The sequence below is a fragment of the Enhydra lutris genome, unplaced genomic scaffold, assembly GCF_002288905.1.
Source record: "Enhydra lutris kenyoni isolate GAN:26980312 unplaced genomic scaffold, ASM228890v2 scaffoldscaffold14, whole genome shotgun sequence".
NCBI classification, from domain to species: Eukaryota; Metazoa; Chordata; class Mammalia; order Carnivora; family Mustelidae; genus Enhydra; species Enhydra lutris.
This window is the reverse complement of record NW_019154098.1, coordinates 45,709,695-45,725,209: the sequence shown is the minus strand read 5'-3', so window position 1 is coordinate 45,725,209 and position 15,515 is coordinate 45,709,695. Positions and strand designations below refer to the sequence as shown.

Below are 15,515 nucleotides of genomic sequence, written 5' to 3'. Positions count from 1 at the left end.
GTCCATTTGATTAAGAGAAACAGGAGGAAATGATGTGAACCCCTTCACTACCCCACCAGGTTTAACATAAAACAGATCTTCAACATCTTTACAAGAAGGGGACTGTAATGAGGAATGGTTCTATGGCCAGAGGCAAAGGGTAGTGGTTGGAAGGGGCCTTTTTTTTCCCCCTTATTCTCTACTTTCACATTTGCTCGTGCAAATCAGAGGTGCAAATAAAGCTCAGTGGGCTTATCATTGGTATCCTCCAAGTTACTCATTGTACACAAAGATAGGGGATAAGTCTGTATTTTGTGCAGCCTAAGAGACCTTTGCAAATGAATCTTAAAGAATTAGGACAGAGAAAGCAGGACTAAAAGTCCCCTACAACAGTTTCCAGCTAAATCCCTGGTAGCTCTTTATCTTCTGTTCCCACAGTTCTGGTGGAGATTGTTTGAGGAGGAGTTAGGATGCAAATTCACTACAGGTCCACCGCTTATCTGCAATTCTGAAATCCAGAAAGTTCTGAAAACTGAATGCTTCGTGTCCTTGTTGTTTGGTCAGCTTAGCACCAAAATCCATTTGGTAACAAAACCTATTTTAATATCCAGGAATATGCTGCAAAAATATGAATATAATATTACAGGGTATTGCCCCAGACTCTGCTGGGGGTATTAATATATGATAAATAAATGTTATATGTGTGTGTGTGTGTGCACACGTGTGTACCTATCAGGTATTGCCCTTCTAATTTCTGAGAAATTGTGAATTTTAAAACACATCTGACCTCAGTACCTTCAATGACAGATTGGATTAAGATGGCTACATGATAATATATGGTACGGTAATAGATTTTCTAATTACTTTCAGATTGTCAAATTGTATGCTTCAGCAATGCTGAGATGTAATACTACCTTATGTTAAAAGAAAAAAAAAAGCAACTACCAATTCTTTGGGGATTTCATTGCATTTCAAAAAGCAAAAGTATGCATCAGGCATAGACAAGTGAAAATTGACCCATCATACTCTGGGGAAAGTATGGATAGATTTATTAACCTTTCAAAAATGACACTCTTATGAGACTAAACTAATTATGTTTATGGCAAGTATACTGACATGTAATGAATTAAGAATGCTTTCACTTGTAGGCTTAATTTACTAAGGAGTCTGGAGCTGCCTTCCGAAAGTCACTGCTGACAGATGATTTAGATGGCTTTGAGAATAATCAGTTGGTTTAAAAAGTAATTCCTTTTTTCTTTTTTTAAATAATTCCTTTTTCTACTTACTGTTGCCGCGGGATGAGATGATTGTTTCCTGGCAGGCTCTGTATCCTCTGTAGTATTCCTTAGGAGTTTTCCTAGTTATGCTTACCCTTTCTTAGGAGGTAAAGAGTGTGTCTCCAGCATGGTGTCTGACATCTGGAATGTCTCTTTAATCAAACTATGGTTGAAAACAGCCCACAGTCACATGCCTAACTATGGAGCTGTACTTGAAGCAGATGAAAAAGCTAACCACCAAGCCTGGGACGTCTCATTGACAATAAGTTCAGATGGGAAGGAGTCAGGGTGTCACCCCAGGATCCTCTCTGCCCTCACCCCTTTTCCACCCATCTCCAGTTGGGGCCCCAAATCCAAATTGAAAAGAGAGCCTTGTCTGTAGACCTGGAGTAATACCACTAAGAGAGTGATACGGATATTCCCCCACCTCACTGAAATCAGACATTATATTAACCATTTGGGGTTAACCACAGAGCCCTTGAAAAATGAACAAATCAGTATTTGGGGCCACTAGAGCTGAACATTTCCTAGATGGCCCAAAACTTCAATAGAAGCAGCAACTCCCAGAGCATTCTCAGCTGCACCCAGTAGCTGAACCCAGAGTATTGCTTGGACCATGATCTGACCTGTTCTTTTCATCTTCCATGCCTTCAGTATCTCCTACCCACCTGACTTTTTCACACAGAATTCAATGTAATTCTTGTTAATGGGGATACCTACTATTTGCTGAGCATTTAATACATACCAGCCCCTGAGCATACATTAACTCCTCTTTTAGCCCAGCTTCACCGAGACACTCACAGTCAAGCACCTGACAAATGATGGGTACTCAATCGAGGTTCTCCCCTATCTCTTCACCTCCCCTAAGAGTTGGTTTGGTTCATCCTGAGATTTCTTCATCTGGCACAACAAATATTTATGGAGTGTTGAGTCTGCTCTAGTTCACAGACTGCAAATGCCAAGATGGAATTAGGAATTCAAGGGATTCCTTGTAAAGGGAAAAAGGAAGAGGAAGCAAGAGTTGCGGGAAGAACCTTCTGAGTGTGATGCAGATCTGGCACTTAGGAGGGCAGGAAGAGCCGCCAAGAAAGTCCTAACCAGGCCAATGGGGAGCCCACCTCAGGCCAAAGTGGCCCAGGTCTCGAACTTTCACTGTGTTCCGTCATTGGCTGGGAGTAGCCTGGAGAGAATGGCATCAACAAGGACATTTCAGAAGATCTCTAAGGTGCAACAAGCTGTCACATAAGCACATCCCCTCAGTGGCTTCGTGGGGCGCCTCCATGCCTGTCACGAGAATGTGGTTTGAGAACATGGGCAAGGATTCAAGAATTCTTGAAAAAATTCACCTTTAAATACCCATTGCTCTCAAGTCTCAAAGGGTTGTCAGTCTTTAAGTGTCCCCAGTGTTTACAAGTTTTTAAAAGCAAATGTAACTTGGAAGGAAAAGACCTAAAATCTTTCTATCTGATAACTTAGCAAAAGAGGGTTGAAAGGCCTGGCCAGAATAAAAGGATGGGACCCATAATTTCTGAGCACACATTGGTAACTAAAGAGGTGCTGTCAAGGCACCTTCTCTCATCAGAAGGAATAAAAACTTCCTTCTGCTTTTCTCTGAGAGTTTACTTAGTCTTTCCACATTTTAATTATAGAACCCTTTTCTCCATTTCAATGAGAAAATAGTTGCTCAGCAGCGAAGCAGCAGACCTCAGTCCTTACATATGGAAGTGGGAACATTCAAGGATTGTGTGAGATGTCAGGATACATGGAGCAGAACGCCCATGAACCTGTCTGTTCTGCATCTCCCGATTATGACCTCTTTTGAGGTCATATAGCAAGAGGGTAGAGCATGCATGAGACAATTTCTTCATCTGTCTAAAAAAGAGTAAAAAATGGTTTTTTTTCTTTGCATTCAGTATTAGATGAACCAGGGAACACAGACCTAGCCCTTTCTGGGATGAAAGCCAAGACCAGTGTTCCCATTTCATAGATCAGCAAGGGAAAAAACACAGGCGAGTTAGTGGATGTACCTAAAATCATACTGTGAGTTAATCGCCAAGACTGTCCTTCACAGAATCACTTCCTCCATGAAGATCAAAAAATATTATTTAGAACTGGGTAGAAATACTCAAAATTTGTTCTTTCCAGTCCAATTACTAAACTGTTAACACAGAGCTTCTTGTGAACATAGTGAAGATTATCATTCTAACCTTCCAGGTACAGGATTCTGCATCTGTTGCCATGGCAAAGGAGCAAAATCTGAGCTTCTGATTAAAATGAGTCCTTTTGTTAAAAAATAGTCAAGATTCCTATCAGAGTTTTATCACTGTCTTAGTCTTCTCATTTTTTTTTTTTTTTTTTTTACTACTTGAGGCCTGGAGCTCAAAGTGCCTACTTGAATTCTTTTTGTTGTTTATATAATAAGTGAATTAATTTTGCTTCATCAGTTTGATTGTTTTTAGTAATATAAATGTACTGTAATCATTCTGAATATTGAATGTTCTTATTTCAGCAATGACAAAGAGATTGATGGATGGTGAAGTTATAACATATTTGTTTCCCCTAGAATCTTAATTTTACTTTTCAATATTAAAGTTTTTGAGTGATTCAGTACAGAACACCAAAAAACCTCTCAAATATGAAAGAAGAATAGGAAATTATAAATGAAATAACCATCAGCCTGGAAACACTAATTCCAGTATAGGCTTCTAAAAAGCTACGGGGTACTTGGGTGGCTCAGCGGGTTAAAGCCTCTGCCTTCAGCTCAGGTCATGATCCCAGGGTCCTGGGATCAAGCCCCACATCGGGATCTCTGCTCGGCAGGGAGCCTGCTTCCTCCTCTCTCTCTCTCTGCCAGCCTCTCTGCCTACTTGTGATTTCTGTCTGTCAAATAAATAAATAAAATCTTAAAAATTAAAAAAAAAAAAAAAAAGCTTTACCTGCAGGCTGTAAAGGTTTCTGAGCAAAACCTTCTGAGGCCGATGTGACCTAAGTGCTTCTGCTCAAGAAAAACAGGTTTTTAGAAATTATGCTTTTTGCTATTATTTGCTTAAAGAGAAATTCAGCTGCAATTCAGATGACATATTTCCTCCTTTTTAATTGCTTGTTTTCTGTTCCAAAAAGCTTTCCTTCCACCAGTGCTCTTAAGGGCACGATTTATAATCAAGAGCCTCTGCCCCTCACAGTCTCATGAGGCCAGCACCTGCACTTCCTCTCCAGAGAAGCTTAACACTAACCCAGGAAGGATCAAGCGGCTTTTTGTGTTTTAAACACTTTTTGATAGGACGCAGAAGGAAAGGACACCTGTATTCTTGTCTCATCTGGAAGAGTTCTGTGATCCTGAGCAAGTCATACTTAATGTATTTGAACCCCATTTTAGAAATGAGGAATTTAGTTGCAGTGGCCCCTTCCAGCTTTATAATGCATTGTCTTTGGTTGATTCACTGATCAACCAAAGTGGCTTTTGATCCTTGTTTTGTTTGATCCTGGTTTTGTTTTCCACATCAACAGACCATATATATACCCTGTTATTAAATATCTCTTTCACAAAATGAGACTTTTTAGAAGTTATATACATTTAATGGAGGTTGTGAATGTTCCCTATTTAGTATGCTCCATGTGTATTTAGTGTTTGGTTAAAGCCTAATTTGACTATGCTTTGTGTGTATTAATGTAATGTAAGTGTGTGGTGGTTGAATGCTTTTTAATCTATACAACTGCAAACGCCGGTGGTATATTTTATTTTCTTCTTTAATGCACTTTGACAGTTATATTTACAAAAGGACATTCAGTAAATAAGAGATACTCCTATATTTATTTTATCCTTTCCTTTTTTTTTTTTTTTTTTTTCCTAAGTAAAGATTAATCCATGAGCTTGAAAATAAAGCTTTTGTTTAAGGATGGAAAAAAAAGACTCATGTGGTGAGAGTCACTTGAAAATAGAGGTTTGGAAAGGTTTCTTTTGTTTGGTGTTCAACTTTATTATCTTTACTTATTTACTTATGTATTTTACTGTGGTAAGAACACTTGCCATGAAATTAATATTTTAAACTCTTCAGTGCACCATACGTTATTATTGATGATTGATACAACATTGCATGGCAGATCTTTTATCTATCTTTGCTTAACTGAAACTTAGAGCCTGTTGATTAGTGACTCTCCATTCCCCCCTCTCCACCAGCCCCTGGCAACCCCTGTTCCACTCTTTGATTCTTTGAATTTGACTCTTTTAGATACCTCATATAAATGGAATTTTGCAGTCTGTCTTTCCATGACTGGCTTTTTGCACTTAGTGTAATATTCTCAAGGTTCATCCATGTTGTCACATTTTAAAAAGAACCTTTTTAAATTTAAGGCTCTATAGTAATCCACTGTCTGTATAAGTCTGTATAGTATTGCACTGTCTGTACCGACCACATTTTCTTTATCCAGTCATCTATCTGTGGATATTCAGGTTGTGTCCATATCTTGGATATCAAAAATAGTGCTGTAATGAACATGAGAGTGCAGATAGCTCTTCAACATCATGATTTCGAATCTTTTGAATAAGTACTCAAAAGTGGGAGCATTGGTTCCTATGGTAGTTCTGTTTAATTTGGGGGGAACCTCCATACTCGTTTCTGTGATGCATCTGTTTGCATTCCCACCAACAGTATACAAGGGTTCCAATTTCTCCACTTCTTTGCCAACACTTGTTGTCTTTTTTTTTCTTTAATATAACAACCATCCCAGGGTGATACCGTAGTTTTAATTTGCGATTCCCTGATAGTTAGTGACATTGAGCATTTTTTTTTTCACTCACTTTTTGGTTACTGACGTTTCTTCTTTGCAGAAGTATCTATTAAAGTCCTTAGCCCATTTTTTAATTGGGTTATTAGGTCTTTACTATTATCCCTATGTACTTTAGAGATTAACTCTTTATCAGGTATGTGAGGTATAAATATTTTCTCCCATTCCATTGATTGTTTTCTTTGCAACACAGAAATTTTTTTTATATTGTCCCACTTCTATATTTTTGCTTTTCTTGCCTATGCTTTTGGTGTCACATCTAAAAAACCATTGGCAAGAGCAGTGTTATGAATATTTATCCTGTTTTCTTCTGGAAGTTTTTAGTTTCATGTCTTACATTTAAGTTTTTGATCTATTTTGAGTTGATTCTGTGTAAGTTCAAGATTCAAATTCGCTTTTTTGATAGTGAATATCCAGTTTTCCCAACACTGTTGAAGGAATAATGCATTCCCGGTTGTATATTCTTGACCCCCTTGTCAAAAATCAGTTCATCAAATATGCATGGATTTATGTCTGGGCTCTCTGTTCTGTTCCACTGGTATGAATGTTTGTCTTATGCTAGTATCATACTGTTTTGATTACAGTAACTCTGAAGTATATTTTGAAATCATAAATTATGATGCCTCCACTTTGTTTTACTTACTCAACATTGATTTGGCTATTCGGGGTCTCTTGTGGTACCATATGAATTATAGAATTGTTCATTTCTGTAGAAAAAATGTCCCTGGGCTTTTGATAGAGATTACATTAAATCTATAGATCATTTTGGGTAGAATGGACATTTTAATATTAATTCTTCTAACCTATGAACAGGGGATATCTTTCTAATTATTTGTATCTGCTTTAGTTTCTTTAGTCAGTATTTTACAGTTTTTACCTCCTTGGTTAAATTTATTCCTAAGTATTTTATTCTCTCTAATGGTATTTTAAATGAGCTTATTTTCTTAATTTCCTTTCCACATAGTTGGTTAGTGTATAGAAATGCAACTGATTTTTGTAATTTGTTTTGTTTCCTACAATTTTATGGAATGTGCATATTTGTTTTAACAGTTTCCTTTTTATGGAATTTAGGGCTTTCTGTATATAAGATCATATTGTCTTTGACTTTAAACAGAGGCAGTATTTCTTCTTTCTTTCTGATTTGTATGTCTGTTTTCTTTTTCTCACTTAATTATTCTGGCTAGGACTTCCAGTACTCTGTTGAATAGAAATGGCAAGAGCAGGCATTCTTGACTTGTTCCTAATCTTGGGAAAGTTTTTAGTTTCTCACCAGTAAGTATGCTGTCAGCTGTGGGCTTTTCACGTATGGTCTTTATTATGTTGTGAAATACTTTTCTTGTATTCCTTATTGTTGAGAGTTTTTATCATGAAAGAGTATTGAAATTATTCAAATTCTTTCTGCATCTATTAAGATTATCATGTGATTTTTATCCTTTATTCTGTAATGTGACATATTAATTGATTTTCCTGTTGAACCATCCTTGCATGCCAGGAATAAATCCCACTCTGTCATGGTGTATGATGAATTAGGAGTGTTCATCAGTCTTCAATTTTCTGGAAGACTTTAAGAAGTATTGGTGTTAATGCTTCTTTAAATGTTTGGTAGAATTCACCATGAAGCCATCTGGATCTGTGTCTTTCTTTGTCGGGAGGCATTTGATTACTAATTCAATCTCCCTCCTAGTTATAGACCTGTTCAAAATATCAATTGTTATGATTATTCACAGTATGTTGCATGTTTCTAGAAATCTATCCATTTTTTCCCTAGGTTATCCAATTTGTTGACGTATACTTGTTCATACTAGTCTCTTATGATCCTTTATATTTCTTTGGTATCCATTGTGTCTCTTGTTTATTTCTCATTTTATATTTGCATTCTCTCTCTCTCTCTCTCTCTCTCATTAAGTGTCAGTTTTCTTTTCAAAAAGCCAATTCTGAGTTTTGTTAATTTTTCTATTTTACTATCCTCTATGTCATTTATTTCTGCTCTAATCTTTATTTTCTTCTTCTGTTAAATTTAAGCATAGCTTGTTTTTCTTTTCTTAGCTCCTTTAGGCATAGAGTTTAGTTGTTTGAGATCTATCTTCTGTGTAAGTGTTTATAACAGCAAATTTTCCTCTTAGTATTGCTTTTTTACCTTCTATAAGTTGTGGCAAGTTGTGTTTCCATCTTCATTAGTCTTGGGGTTTTTTGTTGTTGTTGTTATTGTTTCTACTTGGACCCGCTTGTTATTCAGGAGTGTGTTAAGTTCCACATATTGATGAGTTTTCCAGTTTTCCTTCTGTTACTGATTTCTCATTCCCACCATTGTGGTTGAAAAAGGTACTTGATATCATTTCAGTCTTTTTAAAACTAAGACTATCTTTGGGTTTCAACATATGATCTATCCTGGAGAGTGTTCTGTGTTTAAAATGACTGTGCATCTCCTATTGTTGGATGGAATATTCTGTATATGTCTGTTGTGTCCATTTGGTCTATAATGTGGTTCTTTTCTTCAGGTTCCTTACTGATCTTCTGTGTGAGAGTTCTGTCCATTTAGAAAGTGGGTTATTGAAATGTCCTATTATTGTACTTTTGTCTGTTTCCCTTTCAGTTTTGTCAGTATTTGCATCATACATTTAGGTGATCTGATATTGCGTGCATAAAAGTTAAAACTGTTATTTTTTTCTGATGGATTGCCCATTTTATCATTCTATAATATCCTTTGTCTCTTGAGAATTTTTGATTTAAAGTTTATTTTGTGTGGTGTAAGTGTAGCCCCTCCTGTTCTCTTTTGGTTACCATTTGCTTGTAATATATTTTTCATTCTTCTCAGTTTCAGCCTATGTGTGTCCTTAAAACTGAGTTTCTTGTAGAGAGCATCTTGTATGTTTTTTTTGTTTAATCCATTCAGGCACTTTATGTATTATTATTGGAGATTTTAATCCATTTACGTTTAAAGCAATCATTGATAAGAAAAGATTGTCATTTTGCTGTTTTCTGTTAGCCTTGTTCCATTCTCTGTCTTTTCCTCTTGCTGTCTTATATTTTGTTGACTTTTTTGGTATTGATAGGATTTGCTTTCTTTCTCTTTTTCTTTGTGTAACTTTTATGGGTATTATTTTTGTGGCTTACATAAAATGTCTTATAATTATAGCAGTCTGTTTTAAATAGATAAGTTTAATCACACACAAAAACTCCACACTTTAACTTCTCTCCCACCCACATGTTGTTACTGTCACAATTTATGTGCATTCATACTGTATATCTTTTCATGTATTTTTAGTTAGAGTTATATTTTAATACGTTCTCTTTTAACTTTTATACTAGAATTAAAAGTGATTTACTTACCTCCACTATAGTAATATAGCTTTCTGTATTCTATATTTACCTTTATTAATGAGTTTCTAATGCTAGATGGTTGCTATATACCATTCTTTCATTTCAACATGAATAACTATTTTGAGTGGCCCTGGAGAAGCTGGAGTGCTAGATGCATGGAACAACTCTTTCCCTCTACAAGTGGAGACTGAGAACTGGAATTTTCATCTGCTCTGTCTATTCTGAGTGTTAGGGAGAATCAATGGCATTTACTAGCCCAAGCTACCATTTCAGCTTTCATCAAGTGGCTAGACTGTGCCAGGGCTGTCAGAGCTCCAAGACTGGCAAGACAGAAGCCAGTCCTCTGGGGAGTCATCTTGGAAAAGTTGTAGTGCTAGCCACACAAACTAATCTCTTCCCTCCAAAGAGAAAAGCTGTCAGCTAATCCTGATCACGTGGGGCTGGAGTCACTGGCAAGAAGGTATCCCAAAATCTGGCTTTAGTGAGCCTGGTTTCATGTTTGCCCAAGGTGCAGGAGACTTTTGAGTACTTTTTGGATTTGTCTGTGAAGTTTTGCCAAATCATTGTCTTTGCAAGGGGAAGTATGGTTCAGGACTTTACTATACTACCTTGCTGATACGGCTTTCCTGTTGATTCTCTTAAGAATAAGAAACTGTAGTCTCTGATTTTAAGGCCCATTATATTTCTAGCATGCCACAGTTGCCTATTTCTTGAAACATCCTAGATTGTTCTGGTACAAAGCATATCACTATTGAGATATATATAGGAAAGGGATGAATTGAATTATCTGCTTACAAATGCAAAGAGGCTCTCCCTCTCCCTCTCCATGTGTGTATAATACACTCTATATTCTACAAATATCCAAGCTCATCAAGGGTCAGATATAAATTAAATTGAAACTGAAATATGCATGTATCAATGAAAAAACTTAATAATGCCCATTATTCAAAAACACAGGAAAATAATAAAACACAATAATGGAACCTTTACGTGTTGGAGGGCAAGTATTGTGATAGACATTGAAAACTACAAACCCTAGATAATTTCACCCATAGAATTTGCTTAAGGAAAGAATTTAGTATATACATAAGGGATATTCATCATGTAATACTTTCTAATTTTTGTTATAAACCAAATGTCCAACAATATGGAATTGGATAAAGAAATTATGAATATAATGGAAAATACCATTTAGCCATTAAAAATTACATTGCAAATGAATATTTATGGATTTGGAAATATGCACATATTTATAAGTACAAATACTTGATTTAAAAAATAAGCACATAGTTGTTTTTAGAAAATAAAAAATATAGATGTTTTAATAGCTTGAGGTATAATTTACATACCATAAAATTCACCAATTATAAGTGTATGGTTAAGTAACATTCTGTAAATCTATAGATTTGTACAACAGTCCAGCTTTAGAATATTCTTTTTTTGTAATTTTTTATTTTAACTCCAGTATCATTAATAGTGTTATATTTAAGATGTACAATACAGTGAATTGACAATTCTACACATTATTTAGTGCTCTTCATGATAAGTGTACTCTTCAGTCCCCATCACCTGTTTCAGACATCCCCCTGCCCACCTCCCCGCTGCTAACTACCAGTTTGTTCTCTATAGTCAAGAGTGCTTCTTCATTTGTCTTTCTTTTGTCTCTTGCTTTTTTTTTCTTTACTTATCTTTTGTTTCTTAAATTCTGCATATAAGTGAAATCAAATGGCATTTATATTTCTCTAATTCACTTAGTGTAATGCTCTCTAGCTCTATCCATGTTGTTGAAAATGACAAGCTTTCATTATTTTTGCGGCTGAGTAATATTTCATTTTACACACACACACACACACACACACACACACACCACATCATCTTTATCCATTCATCTGTCAGTGGACACTTGGGCTGCTTCCATAATGTGGCTATTATAAATAATGTTGCAATAAACATATGGGTGTACATGTATTCTTTGAATTAGTGTTTTTGTATTTTGGAAGTAAATACCCAGTAGTGGTATTACTAGATCATAGGGTAGTTCTATTTTTAACTTTTTGAAGAAACTCAATACTGTTTTCCCCAGTGGTTGCACCAGTTTACATTTTGGCAAAGGTGTGCAAAGATTCCCCTTTCTACATGTCTTTGCCAACACTTGTTATTTCTTGTGTTTTTTATTTTATCTTTCTAACTGGTATGGGTACTATCTCATCATAGTTTTGATTCGCATTTCCTTCATGATGAGTGTTGTTGAGCATCTTCTCATGTGTCTGTTGGCCATCTGGGTGTCTCCTTTGGAGAATTATCTGTTCATGTCTTCTGCCCTTTTTTAAATTTTAAAATTTTTTTATAAACATATAATGTATTTTTAGCCCCAGGGGTACGGGTCTGTGAATTGCCAGGTTTACACACTTCACAGCGCTCACCATAGCACATACCCTCCCCAATGGCCATAACCCCACCACCCACTCCTGACCCCCCTCCCCTCAGCAACCCTCAGTTTATTTTGTGAGATTAAGAGTCTCTTATGGTTTGTCTCCCTCCCGATCTCATCTTGTTTCATTTATTCTTTTCCTACCCCCCAAACCCCGCACGTTGCATCTCCACTTCCTCATATCAGGGAGATCATATGATAGTTGTCTTTCTCCAATTGACTTATTTCGCTAAGCATAATACCCTCTAGTTCCATCCATGTCGTCGCAAATTCTTCTGCCCATTTTTTAATTGGATTATTTGGAGGGGCGGTGTTGAGTTGTATAAGTTCTTTATATATTTTTGATACTAACCCTTTATCTGGTATGTTATTTGCGAGTATCTTTTCCCATTCAGTAGATTACCTTTTAGTTTTTTTGATTGCTTCCTTTGCTGTGCAAAAGCTTTTAATTTTGATATAGTCCCAGTAGTTTATTTTTGCTTTTGTTTCCCTTCCTTCAGGAGACATACCTAGAAAAACGCTGTTGTAACCAAAGTCAGAAAAACTACTGCCTGTGCTCTCTTCTGCAGTTTTTGTGATTGCATGTGTCACACTCAGGTCCTTAATCCATTTTGAGGGTTTTTTTTTTTTTGGTACGTGTAAGAAAGTGATCCAATTTCATTCTCTTACATGTAGGTATCCAGTTTTCCCAGCACCATTTGTTGAAGAGACTGTCTTTTTCTATGTTGCATATTCTTTCCCCTTTGTCATAGATTAATTGGCCATATAATTGTGGGTTTCTTTCTGGGTTTTCTATTCTGCTCCACTGATCTATGTGTCTGTTTTTGTGCCAGTACCATACTGCTTTACTTACTACAGCTTTGTATTATAACTTGAAGTCTGGAATTGTGATATCTCCAGTTTTGTATTCCTTTTTCAGGACTGCTTTGGCAATTCAGGGTCTTTGGTGTTTCCATACAAATTTTAGGATTATTTGTTCTAGGTCTGTGAATAGTGCTGTTGGTATTTTGATAGAAACTGCATTAAATCTGTAGATTGCTTTAGGTAGTATGGTTTTTGCTTTAGGTATTGCTTTAGGTAGTATGTTTAGGTAGGTATGTTTAGGTAGATTGCTTTAGGTAGTATGTTTAAAAAATAGTTGTTCTCCCAATCCATTAAGAAGGTCTTACCATTTCTTTGTGTTGTGTTGTCTTCAACTTCTTTCTTCAGTGTTTTCTAGTTTCCAGAGTACAGGTCTTTCACCCCCTTAGTTAAGTTTATTCCTGGGTATTTTATTATTTCTTGTGCAATGGTAAATAGGATCATTTTCTTTATTTCTCTTTGAGCTACTTCATTTTTGATGTGTGGAAATGCAACAGATTTCTATATACTGATTCCTGCAATGTTACTGAATTATCAGTTTTAGTAGTTTTTTGGTGGAGTCTTTAGGGTTTTCTATATAGAGTATCATGTCATCTGCAAAGTAGTGAAAGTTTTATTTCTTAGTTACAAATTTGGTTGCCTTTTCTTTTCTTACCTAATTGCTGTGGTTAGGACTTCCAGTACCATGTTGAATTAATGTGATGAGAGTGGACACACCTGTCTTATTCCTTATTTTAGGGGAAGAGCTGTCAGTCTTTCCCCGTTGAATATGGTATTTGCTGTGAATTTTTCATAGATGGCCTTTATTTTGAAGTATGTTCCCTCTAAACCTACTTCACTGAAGGTTTTTATTGTAAGTGGATGTTGTCCTTTAGGTGTAGGGTTAGTTTGTGTACTTGAGACCTTTCTTGTTTCTTGAAAAAGGCATGTATCGCTATATACTTTCCTCTCAGGACTGCCTTTGCTATGTCCCACAGATTTTGAACAGTTGTGTTTTCATTATCATTTGTTTCCATGAATTTTTTCTATTCTTCTTCAATTTCCTGGTTGACCCATTCATTATTTAGTAGAATGCTCTTTAGCCTCCATGTATTTGAGTTCTTTCCAACTTTCCTCTTGTGATTGAGTTCTAGCTTCAGAGCATTGTGCTCTGAAAATATGCAGGGGATAATCCTAATCTTTTGGTACCAGTTGAGACCTGATTTGTGACCCAGGATGTGATCTATTCTGGAGAATGTTCCATGTGCACTAGAGAAGAATGTGTATTCTGTTGCTTTGGGATGGAATGTTCTGAATATATCTATGATGTCCATCCGGTCCAGTGTGTCATTTAAAGCCTTTATTTCCTTGTTGATCTTTTGCTTGGATGATCTGTCCATTTCAGTGAGGGGGGTGTTAAAGTCCCCTACTATTATTGTATTATTGTCAATGTGTTTTTTTGATTTTGTTATTAATTGGTTTATGTAGTTGGCTACTCCCACGTTAGGGGCATAGATATTTAAAATTTTTAGATCTTGTTGGACAAACCCTTTGAGTATGATATAGTGTCCTTCCTCATCTCTTATTATAATCTTTGGCTTAAAATCTAATTTACCTGATATAAGGATTGCCACCCCCATTTTTTTTATGTCCATTAGCATGGTAAATTATTTTCCACCCCCTCACTTTAAATCTGGAGGTGTCTTTGGGTCTAAAATGAGTTTCTTGTAGACAGCATATTGATGGGTTTTGTTTTTTTATCCATACCCTGTGTCTTTTGACTGGGACATTTAGCCCATTTACGTTCAGGGTAACTATTGAAAGATACGAAATTAGTACCATTGTATTGCCTGTAAGGTGACTGTTACTGTATATTGTCTCTGTTCCTTTCTGGTCTACTACTTTTAGGGTCTCTCTTTGCTTAGAGGACCCCTTTCAATTTTTCCCGTAGGGCTGATTTGGTGTTTACAAATTCTTTTAGGTTTTGTTTGTCCTGAAAACTTTTTAATCTCTCCTTCTATTTTCAACAATAGCCTAGCTGGATATAGTGTTCTTGGCTGCATGTTTTTCTCGTTAAGTGCTCTGAATATATCATGCCAGCTCTTTCTGGCCTGCCAGGTCTCTGTGGATAAGTCTGCTGCCAATCTAATATTTTTTTTTACCATTGTATGTTACAGACTTCTTGTCCCAAGCTATTCTCAGGATTTTCTCTTTGTCACTAAGACTTGTAAGTTTTACTATTAGATGATAGGGTATGGACCTATTTTTATTGATTTTGAGGGGAATTCTCTGTGCTTCCTGGATTTTGATGCTTGTTCCCTTTGCCATATTAGGGAAATTCTCCACTATAATTTGCTCCAATATACCTTCTGTCCCCCCTTTCTTCCTTCTTCCTCTGGAATCCCAATTATTCTAATGTTGTTTCATCTTATGGTATCACTCATCTCTTGAATTCTCCCTTCATGGTCCAGTAGTTGTTTGTCTCTCTTTTGCTCAGCTTCTTTATTCTCCATCATTTGATCTTCTATATCACTAATTCCCTCTTCTGCCTCATTTATCCTAGCAGTAAGAGCCTCCATTATTGATTGCACCTCATTAATAACTTTTTTGATTTCAGCTTGGTTAGTTTTTAGTTATTTTATTTCTCCAGAAAGCATTTTTCTAATATCTTCCATGCCTTTTTCAAGCCCAGCTAGCACCTTGAGAATCATCATTCTGAGCTCTAGATCTGACATATTTCATTCGTGATTTTGTTTGAGTTCTGTCTCTGTTTTTTTATGATTCGGCTAACAGTTTTGTTGATCTGTTTAAAGAACAAGCTCTTGGTTATATTGATCTTTTCCTTTTTTTTTTTTTTTTTTTTTTTTTTTTTTTTTTTTTTT

General features: G+C 36.0%; 1 protein-coding gene across 1 annotated transcript in view; it reads left to right on the top strand.

Moving 5' to 3' along the window:
- The window catches only part of LOC111146817 (N-terminal EF-hand calcium binding protein 1), a 210,446-nt gene that overhangs the window by 123,356 nt on the left and 71,575 nt on the right, over nt 1-15,515 (top strand). The gene's annotated exons all lie outside the window — the stretch shown is intronic.